Below are 9,727 nucleotides of genomic sequence, written 5' to 3' on the forward strand. Positions count from 1 at the left end.
TATTGGATCTGCAGGACATGTGGAGTCAGGAAGTACTGAGAAAGGCACTGGTGGATGACATTGGGATGGGGGGTGACCTCAACGTGGTGGAGGAACGGCCTTCCAAAATAGGATGAGACTCAGCTGGGAGGCACGTGGGGTGGAATAAGGCAGGAAGATCCAGAGGCACAAATACAGAATGGCGAACAACCGGTTTGGGCGATGGGTTACTGGGAAATGTGAGTCAGGAAATCCACGCTCCTCTGGAGACAGCAAAGAGCATACTGGGAGGTGTAACCAAGCATTTCACCTACCCTGAAACTCAAGGTTTGCTAGTCAGAAGTGGGGCAATGTATTTCTGAATCTAGGTCGAGAATAGCGTGATAGATCTCAGAAATCTAACTTAGGAGGACAGGTTTAAAGAACTGAGGTCTTTAGCTGAACAGGAGAAGCACAATCTCCCTGGGTCATCATGATAATTTCATGACGTAAAAGGCTGCTGTAAACAAAGAAGAAATGTCAATACTCTCTGTTCAATTTCTATTAAAAATGTATGCTGAATTCTCCTGAGTTTAAATATAGCTCAGTTAATAGAAAAGGACATTCTTCTGGGAACTGGAATTGTATACACTTAATTAATGATAATGAACACTGCACAGAGATTTTGACTGCAAGGTATTCCAGCAACACAACTCAGTCTGGACGTCTGTGATTTGATAAAGTGGTTGCCAAACAGGGTTGGAGGGAAGTACTGATTATATAGACTACAATAACTTCTATTCCTGCTTATGTTCAATATGATATTCACTGTCAGCTGAAACCTCTTGGAAGCTCTGGTCCTTTCTTTTATTGAATCTGTCTCTTTAGTGGCTACTAAACCAGAGTTATATTATTCATTCTGAAATGGTATGTCCAGTAAATGAACTTGTGTTTTTCTTTAGGTCTTAAATGCAGTCTGTTATGAATTAATTTGCAGTTGGGGATGACTTGAGCAATATGAGGCAATGTTTTGGTAGGTAGTTTGTTTTTCTGCCTGCAAATGTTGATAGATAAATCAGGGTGTGGAGTGTCTGTCCTCATCGAACATGTGAAAGGGTGAGGACAGGGAGCAGCTGTACCGAGTACTTTGGTGAATGGTGAGCAGTGCTTCTCTGTAGATTATTCTCACAGGTTCACAGAATGGTTTGGGTTGAAAGGGACCGTAAAGATCATCTCATTCCACCCCCTGCCATGGGGAGGGACACCTTCCACTGGACAAGATTGCTCAGAGCCCCATCCAACCTGGCCTTGAGCTCTTTCAGGGATGGGGCAGCCACAGCTTCTCTGGGCAGCCTGTGCTGGGGCCTCACCACCCTCACAGTAAAGAATTTCTTCCTAATATCTAAATTAAATGTACCCTCTGTCTGCTTAAAGCCATTAACCCATTGTGAGTGCAAGGTCTTCACTGAGGATGCAACCAAGGCCACCCACAGTGGCCTTGTGATCTTGTGAGATCTTGTGATCTCACAAAGAAATGTTCCTGACTGCTGAAATGAAGAGGAACATGAAACCTTTACTGCTACATGGACGTGCTGCCCAAATCCTGCTCAGGTGGTGTCAGCAGAGGAAAGCCCCACAGTGCCCACTCTCAAGAGCTCTTTACCATTCTAGGATATGTTGTAGTGGTGTCCAACACCTTCTCATCAAAGGAGGAGCATCTTCAAGGTGTTGCCCAAACCTCTGACAGCCTCACTGGACAAGTGGCATCTCAGGGCTGGGAGTGGTGGCAATGGCAGCAGATTCATAGAATCACAGAATCATAGAATGGTTTGGGTTGGAAGGGGCCTTAAAGACCATCTAGTTCCAACCCCCCTGCCATGGACAGGGACACTTTCCACTAGATTCCTTGGATGCTTGGGCTGCTCTGCTGCCAGCCCTTCAGACACCAAGGGGAACTGCACAAGACAACATCCCTCGGATGGGTAAATAGGAGCACAACAAATGAATGGTGTTTAGAAATCAGAACAAATCAGTTTGAGACAACTGAGTATCAGCTTTCTTCACGGTGAGCTGTTGGATCACATTTGTAAGAGTCTGTTCTCAGTTGCCACAGCCAGAAGCTCTGGTGTCCACTGTGGTGTGCTCAACATTAGATACGTGCAGAAAACAACTTATTTCCCAGGTCCTTTTCCCTCCCTTTGCCGGTGGACTTAACTTGCTGAGCTGCTCTGAGATAAAACAGCAAAAGGAGAAGACTCCAGCCCCTCCTGCATCCCACACGGCCCAGCATAACAGCGCTGCTGTGCTCTGGCTTTTGTTTGCCAGTGGCAGTGGAGAGGAGTTGACAGAGCCTTGGCCTCATCTGCCTCCTCCTCCTCTCATTCTTCATCCCCAGGAGCTGGGACTTCCTGTGGTTTGGCAGGAGTTCTGTAAACATGTTCCCCAAAGTGCCTCCCCCCGCCTGCCACCGCCTCACGCCCTTTGGAGAGAGGAAACACCGCAGCCGGGAATGTGGAAGGGGATTTCCATGGCTTTAATGAGGTCAGCCTCCTTCTCCCATCCGTGGAGCTGTGGGATGGCGGGATTCCTGCTGCCAGACCCTGTCAGGCCCCAGGGAGATCCTGCCCCACTTGGTGTAGGGCTGGGACGGTGCCCAAGGGGCACCAGGGGTGGTTCCCAGCTTGGGGCTGCTCAGCTGGCCCCATCCCAGCTTTCCAGCCTCGTGGCCACACTCCAAGGGTTTTGGTTCCCCTCCTTCAGCAAGGGAACGGGAGGGCAAAGCAACCCTTGGAGGAGAGGTCGTGTGAAGGAGACCTTCAGCCAGGGGAACAGCGCTGGGGGGATGCAGAGCACCCTGGCTGCCTGACAAAGTGGGGCTGATCCAGGCACCCCTGTGCCATCTCTGGCTGCAGTCTCCTCTGAGAACCTCTTCCCTGGCCACGGACGTGTGTGTGGCATAGAACATCTAAATTCCACACAGCTGTACTCTCTTCTTGCTAAAATAGGGGTGCATCCCGGTGGGGACTTGTCTCCAAACCCTTCAGTCCCCCTCAGAGAGTGCCCAGACATGAGCAGTGCCGTCTGGGATGGGTCAGGGACTGTGCACAGAGTTAAACATCTGCATCTTGGACCCTCTCACGAGTCCTGACTCCCCTGGGTTATTGCCTGATACCCAGCCCTGTCCTGCAGGGCTGCGGGGGTGTGGATACCCTTCTCCAATCCCGCCTCCTCCAGGCTGACACACCGGATCCCAGGCTGCGGGCATTTCTCCTGAGAGCATCTCAGGTGCCTGGCCCTTGTGACCTCCTGAGACCCCTCCCAGCTTGAATCAGCAGTCCTGGCATGAGGTGGGAAATGGGCTGTGCGGGGCTTTCCCGTGTGGGGAGCAGAAGGGGAGAGATGGCAAATGCAGTGCGTGGGTGACATCTAATGTCCTATTGGGGTAGCACAGGCTGGGTTTTCCAACTGAACCCTAATAACTGTAGGGTTTTTGGAGTGAGCAGGGTCTTTGGAGTGAGCAGGGTTTTTGGAGTGAGCAGGAGGATCCGGCCTATCTGGCTTTAAAGGGGCACCTTCTGTCCCAGGGGAAAGACAGATCTTTTGCTTCCAGGAAGCCAGAGATGGCTCACAGCATTTCACTTCCAGCCTTATGCCTGTGATTCCATCATCCTGCTGTGCACACAGCCAGGCTTCTCTGCACTGCTACTGTTCTGGTGGGACCTGCCCCAGATTGTCCTGACAGGGGACTGTCACCCTTCCTCAGTGGTACTTGAACACCTCTGTTATGCCCAGGTTGCCTCTTCCTTCCCACCTCTGCCACATCCCGGTCCCAATCAGCCCTTGCCCCACATTTGTAGCAATAATTGACTCATCAGGGCTGATTTTTCACCAGCAGAAGGTAAGAGACCTCCCAGCCTGTTTGTTAGGGAGGCTGAGTTTGAACTCTCCCATCTTCAAAACATTTTGCAGAGACGAGAAGGGGCTTCAAAGGCTTTATACTTAAAGTGTTGATCTGTAAATGACATTGTACTTGGAAACCTCAGGTTGTATTTTGAAATAAAGGTTTTTTAATGTCTTGTAAGGGAAATTTCAAGATTGAAGGTATTTTGCTTGCTTAGGTCCCCTTTTCAGACACTAAGATTTGAAATTTTACCTTGTTTCATTAGGATATGTATGTGAATGCATATATACATGTATAAGTATTTCATTTAAGAAACTCTTGCAAGAGAGGAAAGAGCTGTGAAAGAGGACTCCTTTGCACTGTCTCTTCCTGGGACTGTGGGAATAGCTCCTCGTTTTTACTGTTACCACCTTGGAAAATGTCCAGGCCAAGGACTATTCCCATCTCCCTGCTTCGTTAGGTCTTCACAAATAGACACTAATCAGCAAGACTATTTTCTTTCAGTTGTTTAACTGGGGAGTGCAATTAGATTTGAGCTGTAGTTCCAAGCCTGCACCTAAGCCTGAGCTTGACTATTTTCTCTGTTTTCTTTTCAACCCTGAAGAAAGCCCTTCCTCAGTCTGCAGGCTTTGGTGGTGTCCTGGTGAGGAAAGATGCCCATCTCTGGAGCAGCGTCTGGGAAAGAGCCTGCAGAGGATGGACCTCTGCAAAGTGCAAATAACAGCATGTTCTTGGACCCCACTGTAATTTCATAGGATCGTAGAATAGTTTGGGTTGGAAGGGACCTTAAAGATCATCTAGTTACAACCCCCCTGCCGCGGGATCAACCTTGCTGGTTGAACTTGCACATACCTATTGACCCGGCAGCCTCTCCTGATGTGAAAACTGAGGATGACAGAGAAGCTGTTGTTCTCCCAGGCGGAAAAAATGTTTATTTGGGCACATCAGAGCTTGGATCCTCTGTTTTGTAACACCCCTGTGTTCACAAAAGGCCTGTCTGCCATCAGAAGTCCCTATTCCACAGATGACTAGTAATGTCCCTATCTCTGATCCTTACCTAAACCATTCCTGGTTTTCAGCCAGGACCTGATTTTGGGCCAGAAGGTACAGGACAAGCCTTGACTCTTTCCTTAGCCTAGACTCTTTCCCTTCTTTCAAAACCAGATGTTTTCCCCCATCCTTCCTGCACTACCCTGGGCCAGTGATGAATCCATTCCCGATTCCCTGCTCCCAGGGCATGGCTCCAGGTGCTGCACCAGAGCCACCGTGATGCTCCTGTGACCACATCAAACTTGCAGGGCAAATCAAAAAGGTGAATGTGGATGTGCAGCTCAGCCCAGGCACTTTACCGGCCTGGAATAATGGGAATAACTTTTTCTTTCCTTTCCCCCACCATGCTATGTGAGGAGGAGGCTGGAGCCTTCACTTTCCCGGAGGCTGCTGGAGAGCTAAATTAATTTGTTAATGTTTATATTTTCAGGACCTGCTGCAGTGCCTTGGGGAGTCACTTTACGGCCCCATCAATGGCTCATTGACGCCGTGGCTCATGGAGTCCAGGAAAACAAGCACCACTAGGACCAAAGCAAACCCCGGCTGTTATGCTCTCCTGTATAATGATAGTAATTAGTGCTTGCTGGCACTTTGCAAGCACGAGTTAATTACTCCTCAGAGCTTCCTCAGGGAGGAGAGTTGCTGTTTTTAGCGTGTTTCACACCGAGGGAAACTGAGGCAGCAGATTGGAGGTTGCTGAGGGAGGGAGGGAGATGGGGACAGAGGCCAGAGCTGTGGCTGCAGCTCCTGAACCGCCCAGCGCTGCTCCCTTTGCCCCAAGTCCGCTGAAACACGTCGGACTTGCACAATCAAATCGCATAATTCCTAATGCCAGGAGGTTTGTTTGGATTGGAGACAGCATTTTTTTATTTCAAAGTGGGGCATTTGCCTTAACCCACTAAACAAAACAATTTTTTTTCTTTTTCTTTTTTTTTTTTGCCTCCAAACTGGCCATTTTTGGAAAATGAAAATCAAGGATATTTTTGTCTTTCCCGTTGCTGATCTTTTATTCCTCCTTGTCAAGGCAAAACTGAATAAATTGAGAAAAGGATGCAACTAAAAATGTCCAAATGCACACACATAAAAAGGGGGCTAAAAATGCTTCATGTGCAGAAGGTCATTGGGATGCAAACCCCTGTTGTCCCACAGCCTGCAGATTGAAATCAGCTATGAAGTTGCTTAATTCTTCCCCAAAGTTTTTTAAGCAGCTCCAGTATTTCGCAAGGCAAGTTTGGGTTTTTTCTTTCTTTTTTTTTTTTTTTTTTTTCCCCAAGCCAGTCATGTATTGCTGCTTATCTTACTGTATTCATTGGGATTTTACTCATAAAGTCTCTTTGTTGCTTGAGAGGACAGATGCTAGATTTGTCTAGGTAAATGGCGAAAATACAGTAATTTCTTCTTTGTAAAGATGCCAGGCACAACGCTGTTGTGTAATTTTACTGTTAGTTTTGCAATATATTATCTTTTTTCTGATACATGCAGCTCCTAGGACCCTCTAACCCATTATATTCTCAGGCTTCATGATCAAAAATAAGCTCTAGCTGAGAAATACAAGCTGCAAATACAAGCAGAAAGCCAAGGGTAAGACACCAAGGTTGTTGCTGCTGCTGTTTGTGTTATTATTATTCATAAATGTCAAATTCTCCTGTGGGTTTTCAAGAAGGGCATGTGGGTTTTAAAGCCTGACTCAGGATTTTTCAGTGTCTGGAGCTGACTGGATTGCCTCTGAGTGCCACTCACCACGATGGGAGCAGTCAGCCCAACCAAGCACAAGTTCTGGCTTTCATCAGCTCATTTCTTTCGTGGCCCATAGGTTGATAAATATGACATTGCTGATCATTAATAAAACATATAAATCCTAAGGTTCATACAAATCTGAAAAATTCCCACTGACCTGGGCTTGTTTACCAACAGGCAGCCTTAAATAGGGCTGCTACTTATTTCCAAAAGTGCGAAAGATTTTCTATAAAATTACTTTTTCAGTTAATTAACAGGCTATAGCATTTTGCTGGAGTTATTTATTATACATTCTACACCCTCCTCACACAGATGTACTTAGGATTCAGTGTAGATATCTTGTCTGTCTGCTCTCTCCTTTCTGTGGTCTTCTTATCTCTGGTGCACAAGTCTCTGCCAAAATCCTGGAATCAAACATCTGCCTCCTTGAGAAAACACAAGGCCAAGCAGGGAGCAAGTTGTTTTATTTTTCTTACAAATGACCCATCTCCTTTCAGGGTGCTGAAAAAATTATTGCAGAGCAGATGTCAGGTATCTTTTCTCCCAGGCCCGAACCACAGCCCAGGGGGGAGTGGGGAAGATATCACTTTCCTGTCCTAAATGGTTTCTTTCCTTGTGCAGGAACAGAGGCTGGGGAAAGGTTTTAAACCGTAAGAGATTTAGATTAGATGTTAGGATGAAATTCTTTACTGTGAGGGTGGTGAGGCACTGAAACAGGTTACCCAGAGAAATTGTGGATGTCCCATCAACTTGGTCTAGTGGAAGGTGTCCCTGCTTATGGCAGGGAGTTGGAACGAGTTGGGCTTTAAGGTCCCTTCCAACAGAAATGATTCTATGATCCTCTGACTTTCAATGATGAGTTTGGCCATTTGAGAGGTGCTGTAAAAGCTAAACATGGTCCAGACCTTTTACACTGTGATAGTCTTTACCTCTGCCCACTAAAGCTAGGAGGCCCCCAGACTGGGCTGGACCTGTGTTGGAGGAAGGAATGAAGTGCCACAATGCACTTATTGGTTTATCATGTTTCTTTAAACTAATTTCCTTCCAGCCCGTAAGTAGAGTGAGGCTAAACCACTACTTGAAATGTTATTCTGATCACTACTTGAAATGTAATTCTGCAAAGTTATTCTGCAATTCAGTATTTGTTTATTTTTCTATTTCACTGTCCCAGAGACAGCAGCCTGGTCTAGTGGAAGGTGTCCCTGCCCATGGCAGACGGTTGGAACAAGACGACCTTTAAAGTCCCTTCCAACCCAAACCATTCTTTGATTCCACAAATAAGAACTACAGTAACAGCTTTTCTTACTGCAAAAGGAGACTGTTTCTATCCCTGTTCAGATGGAATGGCTTTTGTTGCTTTTATTTATTTTTTACACGTCTATTTGGGTGGAGAGATAATCCTCAGACACAATCTGTCCAATTCTTCCTTGAATATTTCTTGGTTTTTTTCAATAGGTTTCCTACCAGCTGCTGAATGTAAATCAGAACTCCCCAGGGCAATTTTTTTTTATTATCTCCAAGAAATAAGAGTCAGTCTCTTGATATGGAAATCCAGGTATCTTGTTAAAGATAAGGACACCTCTCAAAGGAATAATTTCCTTATTTATTTTAGGAAGAAAGTAAGACTAACAGGAGGAAAAAAAAGAGAATAAAAACAACTGTGTAGGACAGACAGGGTTTGGTCTACGAACTGAGGATGCTAGTGCCTAATTTCCACACTCATTTAGTGAGTCTGCAAGGTGTTTTTTGTCTCCACACCCCTGTTTTGGATGTGGAGTGGGGGTTTCCAGGCTGCTGCTGGAGAACTTGGCAAACTGAGGCTGTGCTCGCACGTAGGTGAACCACGGCCCAGGGTTATTCTCAGAGCAGGTTCAGGGATTCAGCGACTCCAGCTGATGTGTTTTGGATGGGGGACAAACTTTCACAGGCAAGGCCTGGATCTGTGCCCAGGAACGGGGCTGGGTGGACGTCAGCAGTTTTGGTTCAGGGAGGAAGGTCGTGTGAAACTGCCTCTGGGCTCTGCCCACCCTCGCACTCGCTGCCGTCTGTGGCTGAACCCAAGGACCTGGAGCCAAGGGCAGAGCTCTGCCCATGTAGTGCCCGGGGTTTACATCCTCCTCTGGGAGCCTGCTCCGTGCAGGAGGCCCTGCAGATTGATGGAGTGTAGGAGCACTTGCCCCCCAGAGTACAGGCTGACCTGCTCTTAGGGGACATCCTTTTGGTGTGCACTTCCCTGCACCTTTCTGGTGCACAGGGACTCTCAGGGTGATCCTGCACAGCCCTCTCCTTTCCCAGGAAGATCTTTCCCCCTCCGGTTTCCCCCTTCCAACATTAGCTGCGTGTATCAGCGCCTGCCACACTGAATCCCATTTTCACCTGTTTCCCAGAGCCCCTTTTCTCAGACAGTACTTTCAGTGCTAACCCAGCAGCCAAAGGCTCCTGTTGCTCCTTTGCCAGGTGTTGTTGGTCATTTCTCAGACCACTCAAGGGACGAAGAAAGGCACAGCAGCTGCAGGGTGGATTTGATGAGTAGCAGGCAAGGGGTGCTCAGTGATTCCAAGGCATTTTGGACACATTCAAGAGGAGCAATGTGGGAAAGTGTGCAGCCATCCACCATCCCTGGATGGGTCCTGGTTACCAGCAGTGAGTGCAGAGCCCTGCCTTTTTCTGAGATGAAGGTGAAAAGCTGGAAGAACCCCTCTCTTTTCACCATGATAGCTATGTTTCTGTTTTATTAACTCACTATTCCCTGTTTATTGCTCAGTAAAAGGGAGTGTGCTCTCCTTTCCCTCCCTTAATTAGCCAAATTAACTTTACTTGCCAAATAAACCTCTGCAATGAAAACACAAACTATCTTTGATATAAATTTTTACCCCCCGAAGTTGATCTATGGTCCAATAAAAACGTACAAATGTTTAATCAGCATGAAAGGCATATTATTTTTCTTTGGGTAACTCATGGAGGAATTTCTGCTTTATGCCTCTCCTAATGTACGAGTGATGTCTGTTCAGGCAATGCATAAGACAGAGTAGATGAAGAAGGCATCCAAGCCTACCAGAGTTTAGGAGGTGTTTGGACAAT

This window comes from Empidonax traillii, unplaced genomic scaffold (assembly GCF_003031625.1).
Source record: "Empidonax traillii isolate 1590-97213 ecotype Southwest subspecies unplaced genomic scaffold, ASM303162v1 scaffold342:size1861417, whole genome shotgun sequence".
Lineage (NCBI taxonomy): Eukaryota > Metazoa > Chordata > Aves > Passeriformes > Tyrannidae > Empidonax > Empidonax traillii.